The sequence below is a fragment of the Glycine soja genome, chromosome 18, assembly GCF_004193775.1.
Source record: "Glycine soja cultivar W05 chromosome 18, ASM419377v2, whole genome shotgun sequence".
Classification (NCBI taxonomy): domain Eukaryota; kingdom Viridiplantae; phylum Streptophyta; class Magnoliopsida; order Fabales; family Fabaceae; genus Glycine; species Glycine soja.
The window spans coordinates 8,655,127-8,682,765 of NC_041019.1; the positions used below are offsets into that span (position 1 = coordinate 8,655,127).

Here is a 27,639-nt window from a genome sequence, read left to right on the forward strand (position 1 = left end):
TTTATTCCAGGTTTTTCTGTTCTAATTCTTTTCTTGTTATCTTGCATTTGTTCTTAAATTTCTTTTGGGTTTTATTCGCTCGGGAGAGGGTATTTCCTAATAAGGGTTAAGAATTAATGCATGCATCAGTTTTAGGGGTTATACACTTGGGAAAGGGTAACACCTAACAGAACATCTTAAGAAAAGAATCATTGGGTTAGCATTGCTAGACATAGAATGATAACCCACTGCCCATGCATTTAAGCAACATCTAGAACTTAACCTTAATGCATTTTAATTATTGAATCTTCGCAAAGGCATTTGGGAGATAGGTAGTTAAAATAGGCTTGTCAACGTGAGGCATCAGGGGCAAGTAATTAACAGATGTGGGTAGAATTAATACCAGTGCATTGGTAATGAATATCATATTTACATGCATCGTAGGCCAATTGGGTTTGTCCGGTTTTGGCATCTTTATTAATTGTCTTTCTTTTTAAACTACTTGATTTAGTAATAGCACTCTATTCCTGCACTTATTCCTGTTTTTCTTATTTTACTCTTACTTACAAATTGAGAAGTATTTAATAAAGTGCAATAAAATCCCTGTGGAAATGATACTCGAACTTCCGAGGTTTACTACTTAAGAGGGATTTGGTACACTTGCCATTGTCTCAACAATGGCCGTTTAATTTTATTGGTAAAACTAGCTAATACCGACTAACATCATTGAAACAAATAATTAGTTTTCTCTAAGATATTATTTTTCATAATGTTGGAGAGTATAAGTGTGATGTGAAATCAAGAGTAGAAGTGGAAAGTTGCATCATATAAGTGAAAAGAAAATTCATAAACTCGAGTCTTAAAGTTTTGAATTAAAGTGTGTTATCAAGTTTTTTTATTTGATTTTTTATGGTTCATTTGTGTAAATCTCCAATTATGTGGTAGCGTGATATGGTATGGATACAGTGACAAACAATAAACATTAACAATGGCAAATTCAGTGCTGACATGCACGTTCAGCTGCGTCTGAAACTAGCGCTGGTCATATCTAGCATGTGTTTATAGGACAAGTGGATGATACTTTAAGTGCAGAAACTGGCTAGACTAAAATGGCAGAGCTAACTAGCTAGACTAAAATGGCAGAAACTAGTTGCACTCACAACAAACCAAAAAGCAGAGCTAACTAGCTAGACTAAAATGGCAGAAACTAGCTGCACTCACAACAAACCAAAAAGCAGAGCTAACTAGCTAGACTAAAATGGCAGAAACTGCAGTGTCCTTGGCTGGTAAGCATGCCCTTCCAAAAATATTGGAAGCTATCAAAATGGTGAGAGATCTCCCAAAAGAAGTTAGAGACATTACAGATGAACTTGAAAGCTTTCAAGATTTGATTAATGATGCTGATAAAGTGGCTGAAGCTGAACAAGATGATGGAAGGCGTCATAGAATAAAAGAAAGGGTGATGCGGCTGAGAGAAGCAGCTTTTTGCATGGAAGATGTCATCGATGAATATAACATCTCCTGTGAGGATAAGCAACCTGGTGATCCTCGATGTGCAGCTTTATTATGTGAGGCTGTTGACTTCATCAAAACTCAAATCCTTCGCATTCAAAGTGCGTACAAGATTCAGGATGTTAAATCGCTTGTTCATGCTGAAAGAGATGGTTTCCAAACCCATATTCCTTTAGAACCAAGACTAACAAGTTCTAGAGGAAATCAAGATGTCACCTGGCAGAAACTTCGAATGGATCCTCTCTTTATCGAGGAAGATGATGTTGTGGGGCTTGATGGTCCTAGAGATACATTGAAAAATTGGTTGACGAAGGGAAGAGAAAAACGCACTGTCATCTCTGTGGTGGGAATTCCTGGGGTGGGAAAAACCACTCTTGCCAAGCAAGTTTATGACCAGGTGCGTAACAATTTCGAGTGTCATGCATTGATCACAGTGTCTCAATCCTACTCTGCAGAAGGACTGCTGAGGCGTTTGTTGGATGAGCTTTGCAAACTGAAAAAGGAGAACCCTCCCAAGGATGTTTCTAAAATGGAGTCGTTGACCGAAGAAGTCAGAAACCGCTTGCGCAACAAGAGGTATGTTGTCTTGTTTGATGACGTATGGAATGGAAAATTTTGGGATCACATTGAATCTGCTGTAATTGATAATAAAAATGGAAGTAGGATTTTAATCACAACCAGGGATGAGAAGGTTGCGGGATATTGTAAGAAATCTTCTTTTGTTGAGGTGCTTAAGCTAGAAGAGCCATTAACTGAAGAAGAATCATTGAAATTGTTTTCTAAGGCATTTCAGTATAGTTTCGATGGAGATTGTCCAGAAGAACTTAAAGATATATCTCTTCAAATTGTTAGAAAGTGTACCTGAATGGGGAGAGTTTAGTAGAGATCTAAGTTTACACTTGGAGAGGAATTTTGAGTTAAATAGTATAACAAAAATTTTAGGTTTAAGTTATGATGATTTGCCGATCAATCTCAGATCATGTTTATTGTATTTCGGAATGTATCCGGAGGACTATGAAATTAAATCTGATAGATTGATTAGACAGTGGATAGCTGAAGGGTTTGTCAAACATGAAACCGAAAAAACATTGGAAGAAGTTGGGCAACAATATTTATCAGGGTTGGTCCGTAGAAGTTTGGTGCAAGTATCCTCATTTAGAATTGATGGCAAAGTTAAAAGGTGTCGTGTTCATGACCTAATACACGACATGATACTTGGAAAAGTCAAGGATACAGGATTTTGTCAGTATATTGACGAGCGTGAGCAATCTGTATCAAGTAAGATTGTTCGACGCCTGACAATCGCAACCAATGATTTTAGTGGAAGTATAGGTAGCTCACCCATTCGGTCAATTCTTATTTGCACCGGAGAAGATGAAGAAGTATCTGAACACTTAGTAAACAAAATCCCTACAAATTACATGCTATTGAAGGTACTTGATTTTGAAGGTTCTGGTTTACGTTATATTCCTGAAAATTTGGGGAATTTATGCCACTTGAAGTATTTAAGCTTCCGGTATACACGGATAGTAAGTCTACCAAAATCCATTGGCAACCTCCAGAATTTAAAGACCTTGGATATAAGAGACACAAGTGTGTCTAAGATGCCAGAGGAGATTCCTAAGCTTACTAAGCTACGTCATCTTCTGTTTTATGCTATGTGTTCAATTCAATGGAAGGATATTGGAGGCATGACATCCCTACAAGAGATACCTCGAGTGTTTATAGATGATGATGGAGTGGTCATTAGAGAGGTCGCAAAGCTAAAGCAGTTAAGGGAACTGACGGTGGAAGATTTTATGGGAAAACACGAAAAGACTTTGTGTTCCTTAATAAATGAGAAGCCACTCTTGGAGAAACTACTTATTGAAACAGCTGATGTGAGTGAAGTAATTGACTTGTACATTACGTCACCTATGTCTACACTTAGGAAGCTTGTCCTATTTGGGAAGTTAACAAGGTTGCCAAATTGGATTTCGCAGTTCCCAAATCTTGTGCAACTGCATCTGTACAACTCCAGGTTGACTAATGATGTATTGAAATCACTAAACAATATGCCAAGGTTGTTGTTCCTCGATTTAAGTAGCAATGCTTATGAAGGTGAAACTTTGCATTTTCAATGTGGAGGGTTTCAGAAACTAAAGCAACTGTACCTCGGATCTTTGGATCAATTGAAGTGAATCCTTATCGACAGAGGAGCACTGTGTTCTGTGGAAAAAATTCTTTTACAAAACCTCTCCTAACTCAAAACAGTACCCTCTGGAATTCAACACTTGGAGAAGCTTAAAGATCTCTATATCGAGGACATGCCAACTGAATTTGAGCAGCGCATTGCTCCTGATGGAGGAGAAGACCACTGGATCATCCAAGATGTGCCCCATGTACGTATTTGGAGTGAGGATGCTGAAGAACCTTTGCATATATTCGGCAGAAGTCATCACTAAGATGCGTCCAAATTTAAAAATAGAAGGTGCGACTTTTTCACATCTATAACTGGATTGAGTTTTTTTATTTCCATGTTGATAAATACTTGAACAATTTCATTGTATCATTTTAAGAAGAAATTAACTTGGTATTTTTATAGGGTCATAAGCATATATTTCGTGTAAATGTTGTGGGTTTTTTAAGTTCAATTACGGTTGATGCCCAACAATGTGGATTTTTTTCATAAACTAGATTGTGTTAAATGTTCCTAATTTTTATGCTTTGAAGTTTGACCCACTTTGTATAACCATGAATTTTAGGAAAGCACTGAGGGAAGATTGTAAGAGGTGTTCCAATTTCAATGTTTCCCACGTTTCAATCATGTGGTTTTTTGAGTGTTAATTATTACGCCCATTTTAGCGTTATTAACACCAACACAATACAAAGAAGCTGAAAATAGTGTTCCTACAAAGGCAAACAATTTTTGACAACTGGAAAACTTAAGATTCCCTCAAGTTTTTTCTTTTGCGGCCCGTGAAATGGTGGATGAGTGGATTTGAGGCATCAAAGGGCAAGATTCATCAAATTGATTTTTTAAGCGATATATATATAATTTAGATATCTTCTCGATCTTCCTATAATGGAAAACATGAATAAACTAATAGGAAATTGTAATTCTACCTTAATTAGTGATTTTGAATGAGATTTGATTAAGTAGTTATGTTAAGTATTTGGAAAACTCTTTTTATTGTACATAATAATTATATTGGGTTCAAAGAGATTATTTTTAATGGAAAATATCTTTTCTTTGTTGAATTAATGCATTGTTCTTCACTTCTCCCTTAAAAAAATTGGAAAAAAGAAAAGTGCATCCCCTTCGGCGTCCCCTGCAGGAGACAATCATAGAAGAAAGTCGAGCCACCTCTCTCTCTCTCTCTGGCGGCTATATATAACAATTAAAAGAAAAATATAAGCCATTAGTATTATTCAGTAACAACAAGAATCATTGAACCAGTCAAGGCTTACTTTCGAATATAATATATATTGTGTGTATTGTGTTACATATTTTATAACACATCTTCAATTATTTACATATAATATCATTCCTGTCTAAAGTCTTCTATAGCACATGACAATTAAAAAAATGTCCGAAACTCACCCTATAACAATACTCATAATTTTCGTTGACATTTCACATACTCAACTCATAGATTCAAGGAGAGGAGATGTATGGTGAAATTGAAAGGTTCATCAAAGTATGGATTTCAGCCATCTTAGGTTTATGTTATTGTTATTACATAGCTGCAAGAATACCAAAGGGCTTCTTGAGACTTCTCTCCCTTCTCGCTATTCTCTACCTCTTCATCATCCTTCCCTTGAACATCTCTTCACCTAACTTAGTTGGATACACTTCCTTCTTCCTTGTTCAACTTGGCATTTTCAAGCTCCTACTTTTTTCCTTCAACAAAGGCCCTCTTGCACTATCACCCCCAAACATTGTCCATTTCATCTCCATAGCTTCCCTCCCCATCAGCCCAAAACCAACCAAAAAAATAACACCACCAACACCCAAAAGCCAAAATGGCTATTGCCCTTAAAATTGCTTATTTTTGCCATGATCGAACGTGTTTATGAGTACAATGAATACTTCCACCCTCATTTCATATTAGTCCTCTATTATCTTCACTTGTACCTGGGCTTAGAGCTTGTTTTTGCTCTTATTGCAACCCCGGTTCAAACCCTTTTTGGCTTAGAGATAGAACCACACTTCAATGAACCCTAACTTTCATCCTCACTTCAAGATTTTTGGGGTCATAGATGGAACCTTATGGTTTCTCGTCTTCTACGCTCTACAGTATACAACCCCGTAAGCTGTAAGATCACAGGTTTAGTGGGTCCCACGTGTGCCACATTAGCTGCCATGTTGGCCATGTTCCTTGTGTCTGGGCTTGTGCATGAGTTAATCTATTATCATGTTACACGTGTACCTCCCACGTGGGAAGTTACGTGTTTTTTTTTGTGCTTCACGGTGTGTGCACGGTGGCGGATGTAGCTGTTAAGAAGGTGGTTCTCCGTCGTGGATGGCGACTGCACCGTGCCATGTCAAGGCCACTCGTGGTGGCATTCTTGGCTATCTCGGCGAATTGGCTGTTTTTTCCTCGATTGTTGAGGAATGAAATGGATAGGAAGTCCAGTGAATAATATGTAATTTTGCTGGACACCCAATTCCTATCCCCAACTCAGGACTACAGATAACCAACTTGGTCATGTTAAGGTATGAAATTTGCAATGTTACCCTTCTTTAGCTGGATCATATTCATGCCTACTATGTTCCATCTTGTAATTTGAGTATTTAGAGGCAGAAATATTTTGATTCAAAGCTACCTTTCTTCTTTCTTACTGTTACTTCTTAATCAGCAGGAAGTTTTATTTGCTTTCCTTCTTGGAAGCTTTTCAAGATTAATAAATGATTTCCTATGAATGGAATAGTAAGTACATTTATTGAATATTGTGATTTTGGCTAAAATATTCTTCAATTATGACAGGATTTGGCAAAAGTTTTTATCCAAGTTCTTGGTAATGAGAAGGCCACCAAAGAAGTATTCAACATCTCGAGAGAGAAGTATGTCACGTTTGATGGATGTGCTAAGGTAAGTCACTCTTGCCTTGTCATATTTAAGGTGACCAATAGAAAGCAGTGGGAAAATGCCTTAATATGTGAACTTAATGATGTGATTATTCATTTGCTATTTTCATTATTGAATTTTGACCAGGGTTTATGAAGTAAGTCTCACACGAGACATTAGGTTCAATTATATTTGCATATTGTTATTGTCATTCATGAACAAAAAGCAAATAAATAAATAAAAATTAATAGCTCTACATCGGTTACTAGTACAACCGATGTAGGATTATAAAGTAAGTCCACACGAGACATTAGTTTCAATTATATTTGCATATTGTTATTGCCATTCATGAACAAAAAGCAAAAAAAAAAATTAATAATTCTACATGGTTACTAGTACAACCGATGTAGGATTGCTAGATATTCTACATCGGTTATTAGAAAAACCGATGTAGAATGCTTTATCATGAGTAACATTCTACGACATTTAAGGGTGACAACCGATGTAGAAATCTGACATTCTAAGACGGGTTTAGGGGTAGAATTCTACATCGGTTTGACACCACAACCGATGCAAAATGGTCAAAATTCTAAAACGGTCGGTCAACCGATGTAGAAAGTCGCGGGTGTTTCAACGTCACCGGCTACAATGACGTATGATAACCGATGTAGAAAGACTATTTTGTAGTAGTGTTTGTTAAGTCTAAGATATACCATTAAGAATGTTTAACTCTTGAGAGTAAACGTTAAAGGATGAGAGAGACTTATAATTATAATATTTACCTTAAAGGGTAAAACATTTCTTTTTTTTTTTTGTAAAAGAATTATTTAATTGTGAATAAGGCATATATGTTGAATAGGTTGAAAAATGATGAGTGTGACTCAACAGCTAACATATGAAAATGTGTAAGTCTAAAAACATTAAAATATTTTATGTTTTTATTGGATTTACGTGGGTGTATAAAAAAATATATGGGTGTATGAGTTTAGGTTTGAAGGCAAAAAAATCTTTATTTAAATTTTTGAAAAAAAAGAAACTTAATTGCACATAGTGTTTCAAATGAAAGATACACATACGTGGTTTTAAAAAAATACCATCTCTATCTTGGATTAAGGCATTGTTCTTCCTTACAAAAGTGGAAGAAAAAAATAGATAAAGGAAAAGTGTGTCCCCCCTTGCAGCAATAACAATTAATCAAAGGAAAATATCATCCATTAGGAGATTTATGATTAAAGTGTGTCCCCCCTTGTAGCAATAACAACTAGTTAGTAATAAATGATTGAACTACTGTTATCAGTGACGGATCCAAGACCCTAAGTCAGTGAGTGCAAATTATAAAAAATAAAATCAGTGGGTTCAATTATATAAATTAAATATAAAAAAAATAAAATATAAAAATATAAGTTTTTATTTACAAATTTAGTGAATTTTAATAAATGAGGGGGTGCAAGTGCACACCCTCATACCAATGCAGGTCCGCCACTGACTGTTACAGCTAGCTAAGTTTCCTTCTAGATTAGTCAAAGGCAAGATCGAGAGGCACAAAAGCATGGCAATTAATTTGGGTAGCTATAATTTGCTGCCTGTAGAACTTCAGAAATAAAATTGTCTTTAGAAGTGCTAATTTGTCGTTTGAAGACTTGCTTGGAATCTGTAAGATTTAGAACATGATCTTGGTTGCATGCCAGAATATTTAAAGGCTTCAGTTATTCCTTCTTTGAGTGGTTAAACAGCCCAATGATGACTATAATGGTTTTTTTTTATTAAAATGGATTAAAAATTAAAATTATCATAATGGATTCATCAAGAAAGTATTTATTAAAATAGATGATTTTTGTCACATAGGATTTTAGAAAATGTTACCCTAAGTGACACCTTATATTTTTTGTGTATTTTATAGCACGAGGCACCATCCTCCTATACTCCATTTTCGCCAATGCTAAATTCATATTTAATGATTAGATCTTATGACACAGTTTTATTCAATTTAATGATGATCAAGCTAATACAAAATACTTATAAAATTAAACTCTTGTCTTTACAACAATTTAAAATAAGTATAAATGTATAATTAATTATGAAAAAAAAAAGATATGTAAGTTTAGTAACAAAGAATAAAGTAATAAGAGTATGTATTTGTATTTCTTTTGATAATGAAGAATATTTTTTTGAGACAAAATAAGACGTATAAATTTCAATTTTTTATATATAATTTTTTGGTTTAGTGTCTTTCAGTAAACGACATCATGTTTTAAGATTTTAGTGTCAACCTCAACTTTTTGGCATCTAGAGTTGAATAGGAACATTCTTTAGTTGTTATCACTTTGTCCTGATTTTTTTGTGCTAGCAAAATAAATTTTCAGAAAGTCTGTTGAAAGTCATTCTAATTATCTAGAATCATGAGATGCTCTTCATCCTGAAGTAGTTAATTGGTCAAGATATACGTGGGGTGTTGAACATGTACTGATTTTCGTTGGCGTGAGAAGTTCTACTGTTTCATTCACACAAAAAGTGTTAAACTCAGAAAAGGTTAGGCCAAAAACTGTTGCTCCTCATATAGATTTCTCATATAAATACACTTTAATTACAATCTGTCAAGCTGATTTTCAGCCCAATAAATAGCTAAACTGCGATATACACAATTACAGCTAATTATCCTGATTTTCAGCCCAATAAAATAGCTAAACTGCCATATATACAATTACAGCTAATTATCCTAATTAAGAGAGTAATTGTTATAAATAAATGTGCAATCCCATACAATTTGTTATGACATTTAATTCCGTGCTGTGACATTTAATTCCGTTGACATCCCCCCTCAAATTGATGCCCGGAAATCGACTAGCATCAATTTGCTAAGTAGAAAATTGTGTCGCTGATGTGTTAATGTTTTAGTGAAAATGTCAGCTATTTGAATGGAAGTTGAGATGTGTGGTAGACTGATGACTCTTCGATCATAGGCATCGCGAATAGAGTGACAGTCAACCTCAATATGTTTAGTCCGTTCATGGTAAACTGGATTCGCTGCAATCTGTATGGCACTGGTGTTGTCAGCATGCAGCGGAGTTGGTTGTGCTTGAGAGAATCCAAGCTCTGTGAGGAGACCACGCAGCCATATTATTTCGGAACAAGCGGCAGACATCGCGCGATATTTTGCTTCAGTGGAGGACTTTGAGACTGAATCTTGTTTCTTACATTTCCATGAAATAGGAGCATTCCCTAGGAACATACACCAGCCAGTAGTGGATTTTCTTGTGTCTGGACAACCAGCCCAATCAGCATCACTGTATGCTTGGAGTTGTATGGAGGAATCAGCAGGAAAAAACAGACCATGCTTTGGGGTGCCAAGGAGGTATCTAATGATCCGTTTTACTGCTGAAAGATGCAAATGCCTCGGAGATTGCATGAACTTACTCACAGTGTGGACAACAAAAGAAATATCTGGACGAGTGATAGTTAGATAGATGAGACTTCCCACGAGCTTGCGATAGTGAGTGGGATCATCAAGAAGTTCACCTTCATCTCTCCGATATTTAACATTAACTTCCATGGGAGTGTCAACAGGGGTGGCATTTGGGAGTCCAGCTAGTTGAACCAAGTCTTGAATATACTTGTGCTGACATAGAGAAATGCCTTGGTGATGATAATGCACCTCTAAACCCAAGAAATAAGTGAGATGGCCTAAGTCTTTCATCTGAAAGGTTGAATGCAACTGATTTTTTATTCTAGAAACAACATCTTGATTTGAACCAGTGACCACAATGTCATCCACATAAACAAGAAGCACCACGATGCCTTTAGGAGTCCTTTGTAGGAAAAGAGAGGGATCATACTGACTTTGAGTGAATTCAAAAACAAGTAGTGTCGAGCAAAACTTTTCAAACCATACTCTTGGTGCTTGTTTTAATCCATATAAAGAGCGTTTCAGTTTGCAAACAATATTAGGTGAAGGGGTAGGCATACCATTAGGAAGCTTGATGTAAACTTCCTCCTTAAGGTCACCGTGAAGGAATGCGTTTTTGACATCCATTTGATGTAGTGACCAAGATTGTGAGGCAGCAAAAGCAAGAATAGTGCGCACAGTTGTCATCTTGGCGACTGGTGCAAAAGTCTCATCATAGTCCAGTCCATATTGTTGCTTATTGCCAAGCACAACTAAACGAGCTTTGTAACGATCTATGGATCCATTCGAACGCAGCTTTATAGAAAATACAAACTTGCTACTTAAAGGCTTAACAGATGTGGGACACGGGACTATATCCCATGTTTGATTTTCTTCCAATGCTAGAAGTTCAGTTTCAATAGCTTTCTGCCAACAAGCATTCTTCATGGCCTGGCTATAAGAGGAAGGGATAGGAATAGAGGATAATGAGGCTGTCATGGAATGGATATACCTGTCTGGGGGCTTAATAATGCGTGAGCTGTGTCTTGGAGGAGCTGGTTCTGGTTCTTCTACTGGATCAGCAGCCAAGGAATTATCTCGAACGGGCCCTTGAGGTTCTGTCTGTTGATTTTGGTTTGCAGTGCTACGTCTGCTGTAGGTCAAGAGAGGTTTAGGAGATGGTTCTCCTGCATGAGAGTTTGAAAACAATGGCAAAACAGAAATTGGAGGAGAGGTAAGGTCAGGATGTGATGCAAAAAAGTATACATTTTCTTGGAAAATGACATTTCTAGATACTCGAATCCTACGAATGGTAGGATCATAACATAGAAAACCCTTTTGATGAGGAGAATATCCAAGAAAGGCACATTCAACAGATTGTGTAGTGAGCTTGGTGCGTTCTCTTGGAGGAAGATGGACATAACACACACAACCAAAGATACGAAGATTTGAGTAATTGGGTGGATGACCATATAACCGATTGAAAGGGGATTCATTACCTATTGATGGAGATGACAATCGGTTGATAAGATGAACTGCAGTGGAGAGGGCTTCACACCAAAAACGTGATGGCACATGAGACTCCAGCAAAAGGGTGCGGACAACATCAAGCAAATGGCGATTTTCTCTTTGGGATACAATGCCATTGGATTGCAAGAAGTCCTGAAATGAGTGTGACATGTATTCTCCCCCATTATCAGAGCGAAAGATTTTTATTTTTGACGAAAATTGGGTCTGAACAAAGGCATGGAAAAATATGAAAGTGGAAAAGACTTCATCTTTTGATCGCATAAAATAGACCCAAGTGAAGCGACTATAATCATCAATAAAAGTTATGAAATATTTATAATGAGCATGAGATATAACCGGTGCCACCCCCCAAACATCACTGTGGATGATTTCAAAAGGTTGTGTTACATTAGACTGATGTGTTGGAAAAGGCAGAATTTTACTTTTACCAAGTTTACAAGGAATACAATCAAAGTGAACAGCATTGAGAGATGAATTGTGTTTATTTCCAAGATAATTAGATTTGAGCAAGTCATGAAGTACATTTGCATTTGGATGTCCAAGACGCTTATGCCACACTTGGTAATCAACAATAGCAGAATTACAAGAAACTAAAGGCAAAGAAAGACTGTAACATCCCATTATTTTTCGTAAATAAATTTAAAAAACTTTTTAGTAAAAAATAAATAAATATAGAGTAAATAATAGGCTGAGTACCCTAGGTATAAATAGTTATGTTAAGTCAGCTGCCTCCTTTTGGCCTCATTTTCGTTTTTCCCCTTCTCCTCTCAAAACCCTTTCTTTTTTTCCGCAGCCCACCAAACCAGTCTCAGAAAAACGATGATCTCGAACCCGTTCACCGTTGGATCGTCATGAAATTTGAGTATCATGTTCGTAACACAATTCCGAGAATTCTCACCGTTGGTAATTTCGATATCATGTCTGAACTGAGAGAAACACCCTTCGCATTGTAGCCTTTTTCTTTCCCGCAGAAACCCAGAGCTGTCTTGGTAAAACTACGATCCCGGTTTCGTTAACCGTTGGATTATTGTGAAATTTGGATATGTTGTTCGAAATTCAATTCCGCACGCTTCCACCGTTGGGATTTGAGAGATAATATTCTTGGAGGGAGAAAAAGGAATCGTATGAAGACAGTACAAGTGGAGGTTTCAATCTCTTCTCCGTCTCTCTGACGTTTGGGAATTCTATCGGAGCAGTCAGATGAATAATTGAAAGAATTTTCGGGAACCGCTAGAGATGTTGCTATCGCTGGCTGAAGACACGTGAGCCCGCTTAGAGGTAAGGGATGAGTTATTCACAATTGGGGATTAAGGAGAACATGTGCAGGGATCCTTAGAGTATCAATTGGAATGAGTTTTGGGGTGTTTCTACAATTTTTACTTTATCCTTATAATTATAACTATGAGTTATATATAAATTATATATGTTTGATGAATCATTTGATGTCCCAATGAGAAATTTTTGTGAAATTAATGTGCTCTTGTATTGTGTGTGAACCGTAGTATGAATTGATGAAATTAAGTAAGAAGATATTGAGTTTGTATTTTCCCCTTTTCATGCTGTTTAGTTTTTTTTATAGTTTAAAATTGATATTATATTTGAAATTGAGAAAAGAATTCTAATAGACTATGTGTTGTATTCATAGATAATATATATATATATATATATATTAAATAATTATGTAAACACTTTCTCATATATATAAGTATACATGAATTCATATATATATATATATATGTTTAGATTTGAGATACATGTGTATTGAGATGTGTGTATTGAGTTATGAGCTGTGAATTATACAATAACCCGACCAGTGTTGATATTGACAAAATTGTTTATGCGCAGTGTTAAAGAGAATGTGTAGGTCTCCTATTTAGGAACCAGTGTTAAATTGTAGCGCAATGTGTTAAATGTGTTGAAACATGAGTGTGAGGTCGTGGTATTGTATAATTCACTAGCAGTGTTTATAAATGGAATATGTGATAAATTGTGAAATAACATGTTGCTTTGAGATTATAATATTGTTATTGAGATTGAGTATAAGTGTAAAGTTGAACATGTGTTAATTTGTGAGATACGTGTAAACATGTGATGGTGGATTGTGACATTATGAGGTGTGAAATTGTGAATGAGTTTTGGTTGTGGATAAGTGTGTAGTTAACACTTGATGTCACATTACTTGTGTTGTAAGCTATGAATTGTACAATAACCCGACCAGTGTTATCTTGAGAAAAGCGTTGATGCGCAGTGTTAAAGAGAAAGTGTAGGTTCCTAATTAGGAACCAGTGTTAAAGAGAAAGTGTAGGTTTCCTGTTTAGGAACCAGTGTTAAATCGTAGTGCAATTGTGTTGAACGTGTTTAAAACCCGAGCGTGAGGTCGTGGGTATTGTATAATTCATGAGCAGTGTCTGCATGCAAAATTGTTTTAGGGGTTGGACCTGAATCAGGAGGGAGAGGCCCTGACGGACTCTTCGGAGTGTAGGCCTTGGGGTCACCGGGTTTGAGTACTCCTTTAAGCCTATGTTGATCCCATATGGTTGGAGTATTCTTGCAAAACATCGTGACCCTGACTGGTCTCCCTATGATCTTACTTAGTGAGAGTGACCTGACAAACCCATTGTGTGGTGTGTCTTGTTATGTACTCCTAAGCGCCCCAGGGTGGTTTTTCACTGACATGGTACCACATTGCATATAGGCTTGAGTCTTAGCATAACTGTCTCATGCGCTTGCTAATTGTTTATTATGAAATTGATGTGTTATTATGTCTTGATCAGAGCGTGTGATTCTTGTGTAATGTGATTGATGATTGAAAAGTGAACTTTGAATGACAAAGTGGTGGAATTACATGAATTTCGTGTAACTAAGTTTTATTTGGTTTATATGATATGTATATCTAGTTGTCTTGTTTCTTTATTAGTTAGGAATGTAATAACTCACTCCCGTGTGTTGTTTGTGTTTGGATCCTGTGATGATCTTGAACTTTGTGTTCGGGGGAGCAGATGACTAGGTGAATTGCTTTAAGGAACCATGTGCTGAAGGACGTCGGGACACAACGCTCTGATTGGATGTGGCATTGGGGTATAGGGTTTTATAGACGGCCTTGTTTGAGCCGAAGTGAATTTATTATTTATTTAGAAAAGTTTTATGATAATGTTAGAAAGGTGAATGTGAGCCTGCTACCTTCTTGAAAGGCTTGTATTTAAATATGTTTTAAAAACTTGAATTAAGTTTAATTTTTTTTATTCCTTATTAGTATATATGTGAGGGGTAGAGGGTGTCACAAAGACTGGAAGGAAATGAGAATTGGATTGGGAAAAGGCGTCCAACTTTAGGCCCCTTCGCGATTATCTTCCCTGAGTGTTGATCCTGCACAAGACAACCAGACTGTGAGAATTGTACTTGACAATCATTGTCAACTAATTGACCAACTAAAATGAGATTACTAGTGAGACCAGGAGAAACAAAAAACATTGGTTAGAGATGGAGAAATATCACCAGTGGCTGTGATAGGCAAAGGATTTCCATCAGCGGTGTGTATCTTGAGGTCTCCAAGATATTTTTTGATATTAGTAAGAAATTGAGCATTGTTGGTCATGTGGTTGGAAGCCCCCGAATCAAAATACCAAGGGGAAGAGGATTTACCTGAGAATCCTAAAGCAGAGAATGCTGAAATGATCATTTGTTGAACCATTTCAGGGGTCATAGTCGGAGCAAGATCAGGAGCTTGTTGCTGAACAGGTGTTGGATTTACTGAATTATTAGGAACAGATGAATCAACTGAGGCTGTAAAAGCTGTGACATTTCGCTTGGGTGGCCTTATGGGGCATTCTTTAATAATATGTCCATCCTTTTTGCAGTAGTTGCAGAATTTGTTCGGACAGTTAGAAGCATAATGTCCAAATTGCTTGCAACAGAAACATTGAATAGTACACATGTCACGGCTTTTTGGTTTTCCTCGGGCCACATATGCCACTGGAACAATAGCGGATTTGTGATCTTCAATGATGGACTGTGTAAGGAGGCGCTGTTCTTCACGCAACAGAGCATTAAAACATGCATCCAGTGATGGTACAGGATTTCTATGCATGAGGTTGGACCGAATACCTTCAAAATCAGATCTCAATTTCATAAGAAATTGATCACGTTTAGTAGTTTCATGAACTGTTTGGACTGAATTGAGGCCTTCAGAAGGCAAGTCCGCATAAACTATATCAGTGTATTCAGCCCAAAGATTCATGAATTGAGAGTAAAAATCAGAGATGGAGAGACTATCCTGTTTAAAGGTAGCGATGTCGTGTTCAAGTTGAAACCTTCGAGCTTCATTGTTCTGACTGTAGACTTTCTTCAAGTAATTCCACATTGTGGCTGCTGTCTTGTAAGGCCGAAGATTCAGAACAATGTTGGGATCGACAGAGCCTAGGATCCAGGCCATGACTTGAGCATCTTTGACTGTCCATTTGGCGTGTTCAACCTTAGCTGTGTCTTTGTCAGGGACGGGAGAGCTGCTGTCAACATGACCCCATAAGTCTTTTCCAGTGACAAAGATCTGGAATTGGAATGCCCAAGCTGAGTAGTTTTTGCCATTAAGGCGAACCAAGAGAACATCATACTTTTCGGTAGACATGGAACAAGGGATGGTAATCTGGACTGGGAAAGAAATGACCAAGAAATAGAAAAAAAAACAAGGACTTGGAGAGAATTGGAACTTGGACGAGGCTGAAAGAACAAGGAAAGAAGTGCAGACTAGGGTCTTGGATCGAAACCTAGGCTGATACCATGTTAAACTCAGAAAATGTTAGGCCAAAAACTGCTGCTCCTCATAGAGATTTCTCATATAAATACACTTTAATTACAATCTGTCAAGCTGATTTTCAGCCCAATAAATAGCTAAACTGCCATATACACAATTACAGCTAATTATCCTGATTTTTAGCCCAATAAAATAGCTAAACTGCCATATATACAATTACAGCTAATTATCCTAATTAAGAGAGTAATTGTTACAAATTAATGTGCAATCCCATACAATTTGCCGTGACATTTAATTCCGTGCTGTGACATTTAATTCCGTTGACAAAAAGCTCATAGAACTTAGGTTGGTTTGTACCTGTCTTTCAAAAGCGCAAGTGTGTAAATTTGAGTACTTTTATGAATCATTTATACTAGGTGATTGATGTTGTGGTTTATTTTATGTGCTTATGTTAATTGTGTTTTCCTTTTTTCTGTCTTTCAATTATTATGACATGAATTTTATTTACTATCGAACAGGCTCATCAAATTTGTGCCTATCATGTTTATTGCTTTAGAAAAGTTTTATTTGAGCTGGTGACAAAAATTGTTGATCCGTCAATGATTGTTGATGAGGATTTCTTAGACGAAATATGAGCTATATCCATTTTAGCTCATTCACTTGCTTTTAAATTTAAGAAATTATAATATTGTATAATATTATAACTATAAAGTTAATAAATTAGTATACAAATGTATTTTCATCCATATTATACAATCTCATGATGTTATGTTATCATGCTTATCTTAACCATCATTTATACATTTTTTTATAACACATAAGATTAAATACTTTTGTTTTGCTACAAACAATGTTTCTAACATTATAACTCTGTTACTTCCATTTTGTTATATAATATCTATTTTTATTTTTTCTTGATCTTCAAATCAGTTATATGTGCTGGTAATTCATTTTTTTAGCTTATATTAATTTTTTTCACATTTACATGCTTTCAAATTTAATAAATAACAATATTGTATAATAATATATCTGTATAGTCCACACCTGTATTATTATTTGTATTTTTCAGCTTACCCGTGCGAATACACGGGTTACTGACTAGTTTCCTTATAAATGATCAAACAATAGACAAATTAGAAAAAAAATGATTTCAAAGAATAAAGACCCAAAAATAGAACTTTCATATAAACTAATTAAGAAAAAAAATCTATTTTGAGAAGCCTAAAAAGAGGAATCAAACATTATTGTTTGGTCTCCTGTTTGAAGGTGAATTTCTACAAGAGTTGCTTTGGGCTATCGGAGTGGAAAATAGGGTGGTGGAAAGATATGCAGATTTATTGAATTGTAGAATTTTATCTTGGGATACCAATAGAGGCTAATCCAAGGAAGTTGAACTTATGGCAACCCATCTTTGACAAGTTTTCCAAGAAGTTAGACACTTTGGAAGCACAAGTTTATGTTTCTTGCGGGTAGATCATGTTTGGTAAATTCTGTGTTATCCTCTTACCTCTTTTCTTTCTTTAGGATTCAAAATGTAGTGAGGAAGATTCTAGTGGGGATTCAAAGGAGGCTTTTATGGGGAGGGGTAAATGAGAATAAAAAAATAGCATGGGTTAAGTGGTGGGATATTTGCAAGGAGTAGAGTGAGAGTGGGCTAGGAGTAAATGATATAAGGTCATTTAACGAGGCTTTGTTGAGAAATGGAGATGAAATTTATTCCATAGTGAGGGGAGGGAGTTTTGGAAAGAAGTGTTAATTTTGAAGTATGGTGGTTGGAGGGGCATTCTAAATGAGGGAGAACAAACTCATGAGTCATGGTGGTGGAGGGATTTAAAGAGGGTTTGTGGAGGAAAAAATGAGGTGAAATGGTTGAATGGGTTTGTTGATGGGTCTAAAACAAGGTTTTGGTTGAATGATTGGGTGGATAGACAAAGTTTAGCTAATATTTTCCCTGGACTTTTTACTATCTCCGACCAATAGGAGGAAGTGATTGGTAAGATGGGTTCATGGAGGGATGGTTCTTGGCAGTGGAAGGTAAAGTGGAGGAGGAACCCTTTTGTATGGGAGACTGAACTTATACAACAGCTTCATCAATTACTGGAAGGGGTCCAACTACAAATTTCAGGAGAAGACAGATAGTTTTGGAAGCAATGCCCCTCAGGGCAGTTTTCAACTTCATCGGCCTATCACTTTATTCAACAACTTGGAGGGCCGGGAGAAACTTGACAACTTTTTGAATAGATATGGAAAATTAAAATTCCACCTAAAGCTAAAATTCTTATCTGGAGAATTTTCAGAGATAGAATGCCAACTCTTGATAACTTGGTAAAGAGAAATGCCATTGATAGGAATTGTGATCAAATGTGTCCTCTCTGTTTGGGTCATCAAGAATCTGCTCAACATCTTTTCATCTCTTCTAATGTCATTCAAGATGGTTGGTTGGAATACATCTCATGGAAATCTCTTTCTCTTGCACAGCCAAGTAGTTTGGAAGTTCAACTACGTAGTTTGGAAGTTCATTTCAGGTAATTTGCAGGTTTAGGAGGTTCTAGAATTGAGTCAGAATTTTGGCAAGCAACATGGGGAGCAGTGGTCTTTTGTGTGTGGAAATTGAGGAACACAGTTGTTTTTAGACAACAGTTGGTGGACAGAAAGAAATTGATAGAGGAAGTTAAATTCCTTATCTGGTCATGGTTACATAATCTGGATTTTGGTTTTAATTTTTCATTTGTTCAATGGTCATCTAATCCAGCAGTTTGCGTACATGGATGGTTTGGCAGGACATTATGTATGTGGCAAGTAGCTGAGTGCAGGAAATTCGATCAGAAATGTGCAGGAAAGGGTATGTGTAGCATTGTGGAATCTGTCAGGTGGAAATGCTAATTATGGAGGTGAGTTCATTAATCTATTTTGCCACATACATGCGAAGAACTTGCGATGTGTTATTATTAAGAAAACTTCTCTGCATGATATATGGCTTTTGGTAGTGGGGTAACTTCCACATGACTTTGTTTTGCATAATTTTATCCAGCAAAGACATGTTATAGCTGGTTAGCGGTGGGATACTATACTATGAGAGGAAATGAGTGAATTACAATACTCTGGTATGTTGTGGAGCTTTGAACGGTTATTTTTTATTTATGCAATCATCACCTAAATATATTGTAACCGCTGTCATGAGCTGATGGGGAAGTTCTATGAACTTTTTTGTATTTACGTCTGGTACCCTTCTTTATTACATATATATAACTTTTGCTGATTAAAAAAAAATGTTTTTTCGATTTCTTGCTGACACTGTAAAAGATAGTCATTGAAGTTTATTGGTTGTATACTAGAAATGGTATATTTTAGTTGAATAAATCAGAAATAATAATAAAACAGATAATGTGTTTTGAGGTGCAATAAACAGGCTCAAATCATTAATAATATTAAGAATATGTTGCTATAAAGATCTGCTGCAAATCTTGGGTAACGTAAAATCATTTTTTTTTTAAATTAACGGGTATTGCTTTCTAACTCAAATCATTTTAGCACCATATACTGCTGCCTTTTGGTTGACATGCAAATGAGGCAAGCTGAAGATGCCATATTTGAAATAGAAACCACGGATAAAGAACATATAAATATAAGATTGGCCTAGTGGTTAGGAAAGAAGGACTTAAGGATAAAGGGAGAAAGGAGGGGAGAGAGGTCATAAGTTTGAATCTCCACACTGACAATTTTTAACAAAACTAACATTTGCCGATACAAAAAATCAGATAAAGAACATTGTGTAATCAACATGCTATGATTTAGCACATTCCATGTTACAATGTGTCTCACCCTTATATTATTTCTAAAAGTTTCCATAAAGACTACAAGAAAGCTACAAAGAAGGCAAAAGAAAGGTGCATATGCTATACACCTTAACCTTATATTAATGATGCATAAAAGGCAATATACCCTTCTCAATGAGATGTAGGAATTATACCCTGGTTGCGTACACTTGTTTTCTTGGACATGGGATATGCAAGTGCAGATCGTTGCTTGGTTAACCCTTCAATGATAAAAGAAAGTGCCCCATAAGCAATGCAGCTCTGTAGAAGTGATTGGGGTGTACCTGGAGAATCCTAAAGGATGAGTCACAATAACAATAAAAACGTACAAAAGAAGAAAATTAAATAACAATAAAAACGTACACCATTAGTCATTGTTTGTTCATCTTGTATTTAATTGTGTAGTAAATAAAAAAAAAAGTTATATATACTCAAAATAAGACGTATATATACTAAAAATGATAGTCTTATATAGTCCGTCTTGATGTTCCTCCGTTTTCTCGGAAAATAAACAAAGCTTGAAAGATTGGCCGCTTGAATTGATATTGCACTAAGATATATTCACTAAGGATTGGCCGCTTGAATTGATGTTCCTCCGTTTTTATGATATATTCACAAACATATTTGTCTTTTTTATTCGTTTAAACTTTGTAGTTGCAGAGTTCAGATGTATATTGTTAAGCAAATAAGCTGGTAACGGAAGCATGAGCCTAAAGCTACAGAGCCAATAGAACAAGCAAATATTAATTTATTCCTAACAGGCAATTAAGTTGACAAGCAGGCCGTTTAATTTTGTTGGTAAAACTAATACCGACAAACATCATTATTTGAATCGAATAATTAGTTTTCATACTTATTTAAAAACTGGGTAGCGTGATATGGTATGGATACGGTAACAATTAAACAATTAACATTAGCAATGGCAAATTCAGTGCTGGCATGCACGTTGTGTCTATTAATTTAACCCGCATGAATCAAATAGACTATTAAACTCATATGAATAGTACGTGAAAATAGACTTGTGAGTTAACAGAGTTTAGTTTGAGTGTCTAGTGAGTCTTGTCTCAATATGCTAAAAATGACTTTGAATACTATTTAACCCGCATAAATCAAATAAACTCTTAAACTCACATGAATAGTAACTGAAAATATCATCTTACATACCACTGGTTATAAAAAAGGTAATATGAATAATATGTGAGAACATTATTTTACATACTTATTGGATATAAAAAATAGCAATATGAAAATATACAAGATATTATAATAAAGTTTGTGACTATGTGTGTCATCGTGTGTGACTAACATGCAATCCATCCATTGATCGAATGTAGAAAAAAAAATCATAATCATAATAAGAGAAATATTGACAGTGTGCTCTTTTAAGACTTTAACATACTCTTTTTTACATATTGTTTTTTATTAGTTGAAATTAATTATTCTCTTCTTGTTCCTAATTACAAGACTTTTAAAATGATATTTTTTTTATAAAGCTCAATTTACAATGTTTTTTAGATTAATTATTTTTAAACTAAAAATATTCATCATTGAAAGAATTAAGAAAAAGAATGTATTTACAAATCAGCCTTATTCATGATTTTTTTTTAGTTTTAACAAATTTCAACCAATAAGAAAGTATGCTAGAAATGGCCAACAGTCAAAACTTTGTGTGGTAATACTAATTTTAAGGGCTAACCATAATTAGGTTTTCTTTATGAGAGAAAAGTAATACTTCCTTTATAAGATAAAATTTATTTTTTTAGTTTCAAATATAAGAAATTTTCAAGTAAATTTACTTTATTATGTTATTATCTCTAAAATATCCTTCATTTAATTGAGGTTTTTTTCAATGATTTTTTATGTTTAATATGAAGTTTCAATGAAGGATATGTTGAGAAAAAAATAATTTTTAATTAAGATTGATGAATTAAATGTTATTAATTAACTTTCTTGGTTAGTACAAAAAACTATTTTGAGACCGAAGGGAGGGAGTATGAATTTTACAAGTTTTTGTGCAATTGGTCAAAATTTAGAGGAAATTAAAATTAAATCCTAACCAGTCATATCCAATTATATATTGGTTATATTTGAAATTTAAAAAAAATAAATCAATCTATTTTCTTTTAAGTTTTTATCTTCACTAAGTGTTGATTTTTATGATTTTAAACTTTATGTTAATGCAAGGCAAAAAAAGACAAATTAGAGAATCAAAGAAATTGTAATTTTTTAAAGCAAAAGAATATAGTAGAGAATCAAACAAACTGTAATTGGATATTCAAATTTGAAGTAAAAAAAACTAATTAATCGAACTAATTTGAATCAAAATAATTGGTTTTATTTAGAATGTTGAGTTTATGATCAAGTCAATTTGATCAATGCTCCTAAAATGAAGAAAATAAATGAAAAATAAGAGTAAAAAAAAGTATAAAATGACCTAATTTCTTAGGTTGTTTATGTTATTATATTATAGATGCAAAGCAATCTATCAGTTTTACCAACAAATAATTTCTATTAGAGAATCTGATTTGTTCATCTTTAGTGATTTTTTAAGAGAGAAAAAATTAAAAAAAGAATCTTTATTTTATATTTAATTATGTAGAAAATTTTAAAAAAAGTTATATATACCCAAAATAAGAAGTATATATACTAAAAAGGATAGTTTTATATCGTCCTTCTTGCATGTTCCCTCCGTTTTCTAGGAAAATAAACAAAGCTTGAAAGTTAGCCCGCTTGAATTGATATTGCACTGTAACTGGTTAACAAGTTGTACTTTAAACATTAAAATAAGAAGTATATTCACAGAGATTGTCTTTTCTGTTCGTTTAAACTTTAAACATTAAAATGAGAAGCATATCATAAAAGTGAAAAGAAGATTCATAAATCTGAATCTTAAAGTTTTAAATTAAATTGTGTTGTAAAATTTTTTTATTTGATTTTTTATGGTTCATTCCTGTAAATCTTCAATTATGTGATAGCGTGATATGGTATGGATACAATGACAAACAATTAACATTAACGATGGCAAATTCAGTGCTGACATCCAACTATTATATCTAGCATGTGTTTATAGGACAAGTGGATGATACTTTAACTTCCACATGCCAACTATTATGACTTCGTATTAATTGGAATAAATAACTACTTTATAAATTAGCAATACATCCAACTTGCTGAATAAAATAATATTAAATATTAATCAATTGTCCCCCTCTTACTACGGACATGACTATATATAATGTTCAAGAACATCAAGTTTTGCAATCACAACAAACCAAAAAGCAGCGCTAACTAGCTAGACTAAAATGGCAGAAACTGCAGTGTCCTTGGCTGGTAAGCATGCCCTTCCAAAAATATTGGAAGCTATCAAAATGGTGAGAGATCTCCCAAAAGAAGTTAGAGACATTACAGATGAACTTGAAAGCTTTCAAGATTTCATTAATGATGCTGATAAAGTGGCTGAAGCTGAACAAGATGATGGAAGGCGTCATAGAATAAAAGAAAGGGTGATGCGGCTGAGAGAAGCAGCTTTTCGCATGGAAGATGTCATCGATGAATATAACATCTCCTGTGAGGATAAGCAACCTGATGATCCTCGATGTGCAGCTTTACTATGTGAGGCTGTTGCCTTCATCAAAACTCAAATCCTTCGCCTTCAAAGTGCGTACAAGATTCAGGATGTTAAATCGCTTGTTCGTGCTGAAAGAGATGGTTTCCAAAGCCATTTTCCTTTAGAACCAAGACTAACAAGTTCTAGAGGAAATCAAGATGTCACCTGGCAGAAACTTCGAATGGATCCTCTCTTTATCGAGGAAAATGATGTTGTGGGGCTTGATGGCCCTAGAGATACATTGAAAAATTGGTTGACGAAGGGAAGAGAAAAACGCACTGTCATCTCTGTGGTGGGAATTCCTGGGGTGGGAAAAACCACTCTTGCCAAGCAAGTCTATGACCAGGTGCGTAACAATTTCGACTACTATGCATTGATCACAGTGTCTCAATCCTACTCTGCAGAAGGACTACTGAGGCGTTTGTTGGATGAGCTTTGCAAAGTGAAAAAGGAGGACCCTCCCAAGGGTGTTTCTAACATGGAGTCGTTGACCGAAGAAGTCAGAAACCGTTGCGCAACAAGAGGTATGTTGTCTTGTTTGATGACGTATGGAATGAAACATTTTGGGATCACATTGAATCTGCTGTAATTGATAATAAAAATGGAAGTAGGATTTTAATCACAACCAGGGATGTGAAGGTTGCTGGATATTGTAAGAAATCATCATTTGTTGAGGTGCTTAAGCTAGAAGAACCTTTAACTGAAGAAGAATCATTGAAATTGTTTTCTAAGAAGGCATTTCAGTATAGTTCCGATGGAGATTGTCCAGAAGAACTTAAAGATATGTCTCTTGAAATTGTTAGAAAGTGTAAAGGTTTACCTCTAGCAATTGTTGCCATTGGTGGTCTTTTGTCTCAAAAAGATGAAAGTGCACCCGAATGGAAACAGTTTAGTGAAAATCTTTGTTTAGACCAGTTGGAGAGGAATTCTGAGTTAAATAGTATAACAAAAATTTTAGGTCTAAGTTATGATGATTTGCCGATCAATCTCAGATCATGTTTGTTGTATTTCGGAATGTATCCGGAGGACTATGAAATTAAATCTGATAGATTGATTAGACAGTGGATAGCTGAAGGGTTTGTCAAACATGAAACCGGAAAAACATTGGAAGAAGTTGGGCAACAATATTTATCAGGGTTGGTCCGTAGAAGCTTGGTGCAAGTATCCTCATTTAAAATTGATGGCAAAGTTAATAGGTGTCGTGTTCATGACTTAATACACGACATGATCCTTAGAAAAGTCAAGGATACAGGGTTTTGTCAGTATATTGACGGGCGTGATCAATCTGTATCAAGTAAGATTGTTCGACGCCTGACAATTGCAACCGATGATTTTAGTGGAAGTATAGGAAGCTCACCCATTCGGACATTTTTTATTATCACAGGAGAAGATGAAGTATCTCAACACTTAGTAAACAAAATCCCTACCAATTACATGCTATTGAAAGTACTAGATTTTGAAGCTTTTGGTTTACGTTATGTTCCTGAAAATTTGGAGAATTTATGCCACTTGAAGTATTTAAGCTTCCGGTTTACAGGGATAAAAAGTCTACCAAAATCCATTGGCAAGCTCCAGAATTTAGAGACCTTGGATATAAGAGACACAAGTGTGTCTGAGATGCCAGAGGAGATTCGTAAGCTTAAAAACCTACGTCATCTTCTGAGTGACTATATATCTTCAATTCAATGGAAGGATATTGGAGGCATGACATCCCTACAAGAGATACCTCCAGTGATTATAGATGATGATGGAGTGGTGGTCATTAGAGAGGTAGGAAAGCTAAAGCAGTTAAGGGAACTGTGGGTGGTACAATTAAGTGGAAAACACGAAAAGACTTTGTGTTCCGTAATAAATGAGATGCCACACTTGGAGAAACTACGTATTAGTACAGCTGATGAGAGTGAAGTAATTGACTTGTACATTACGTCACCTATGTCTACACTTAGGAAGCTTGACCTAAGTGGGACGTTAACAAGGTTTACAAATTGGATTTCACAGTTCCCAAATCTTGTGCATTGAAATCACTAAAAAATATGCCAAGGTTAATGTACCTCTGTTTCGTTCTCAATGCTTATGAAGGTGAAACTTTGCATTTTCAATGTGGAGGGTTTCAGAAACTAAAGCAACTGTCCCTCATCAGTTTGGATCAATTGAAGTGCATCCTTATCGACAGAGGAGCACTGTGTTCTGTGGAAGAAATTTCGTTAGTTGGCCTTTCCCAACTCAAAACAGTTCCCTCTGGAATTCAACACTTGGAGAAGCTTAAAGATCTCATTATCGACGACATGCCAACTGAATTTGAGCAGCGCATTGCTCCTGATGGAGGAGAAGACCACTGGATCATCCAAGATGTGCCCCATGTACGTATTTGGAGTGAGGATGCTAAAGAACCTTCGCATATATTCGGCAGAAGTCATCACTAAGATGCGTCCAAATTTGAAAATAGAAGGTGCGTCTTTTTCACATCTATAACTTTGTAGAATGACATTCGTGGTCTTTTTCTTTTCTTCAATAAAAAATGCAACCATTATCTAATTCCTAAAATAATTACTTTCGCCTCATTTTCTCTTCTAGTATTTGCTTCATTTTTCTTTCTCTACAACATCTCACATACAAGTTAGGGATAGAATTGTCTGACAAGTATATGCCTGCACCAACCAAAGTTAACGTTTCTTCATTATAAGATTCTCACCATTATAATTCTTTCTATTATTGTGCTCAGAATTGGTAGATGTTGACCTCAACTGGATTGAGTTTTTTTATTTCCATGTTGATAAATACTTGAAAATTTTCATTGTATCATTTTAAGAAGAAATTAACTTGGTGTTTTTATAGGGTCGTAAGCATATATTTTGTGTAAATGTTATGGGTTTTTTAAGTTCCATTAGGATTGAAGCCCAATAATGTGGATTTTTTTCATAAATTAGATTGTGTTAAATGTTCCTAATTTTGATGCTTTGAAGTTTGACCTACTTTGTACAACCATGAATTTTAGGAAAGCAATGAGGGAAGATTGTAAGAGGTGTTCCAAATTCAATGCTTTTGACATTCCAATCATGTGGTTTTTTTAGTGTTAATTATTGCGCTCATGTTAGCGTTATTAACATCAAGAAAATAGTGTTTCTACAAAAGCAGACAATTTTTGACAACCGGAAAACTCAAGATTCCCTCAAGTTCTTTCTTTTGCGGCCCGTGAAATGGTGGATGCATGAGTGGATTTGAGGCATCAAATTGATTTTTTAAGCTTCCTTCTTCTCTTTCTCTTGTTTCCCTTTTTTCTAAAATGTGTACTCAAATTTTTGTTAACTTGATGTAATTTGAATTCTTATCTATAATTCAAGTTCATTTCTTTTAAATTGATTGTTTGTCTTTGTTTTAATTTAATGCCTTTATAAATTGGCATTTGGTCACTTATAATGCTTTGATCGTATATTCCTATCGACAAGTGTGAAATTGAAATAAGGATTGAATTTAAGATAAAATACAACAAGGTTGGAGATTCTATATATAAGAATAAATATCAACAATTACGATAATTTAGATATTCTTAAACCTAATGATTGTCCTAATTGAGAAATTCTAAAGATTTAAAATTTTCAATTGCAGAAAAGAGTTTTTGAGTTAAGATATATTCACCTTCAATTACAATAGTAAAAAATAAATTCAGTTTCTCATTATGCTTCTAGAACTTGAATTGGAGTGAAAATTTGGGTTTACATGTTAAGCTTGGGGTGAACTCGTATTGTAACAAGACATGTTTGATTTTGGCTTAGCACTTTAATACTCTTAGCACAGTGCTTCATCAATTTTGGTACCCAAACTTTTATGTTCAGGTTTGATCCCATATTTTTCAAAAACAATTTAATGGTCGAATATATATTATTAAAATCAAGTTATATATCACTTATTTGGAGTTAGATAAATTTTTCAAGGCTTAATTTTATCTTTTTGTGTCATTCATTATTTATTTAATTTAATTTCTTCCTCCTAATAATAAAATCTTTAATTTGATC

At 35.0% G+C, this 27,639-nt stretch overlaps 3 pseudogenes; all 3 read left to right on the forward strand.

The window, feature by feature from the left end:
• Positions 1-1,208: 1,208 nt before the first annotated feature.
• On the forward strand, positions 1,209-26,982 carry LOC114394894 (annotated as a pseudogene).
• LOC114396869 lies at positions 5,142-6,117 on the forward strand (annotated as a pseudogene).
• On the forward strand, positions 23,290-26,982 carry LOC114394890 (annotated as a pseudogene).
• Positions 26,983-27,639: the final 657 nt, after the last annotated feature.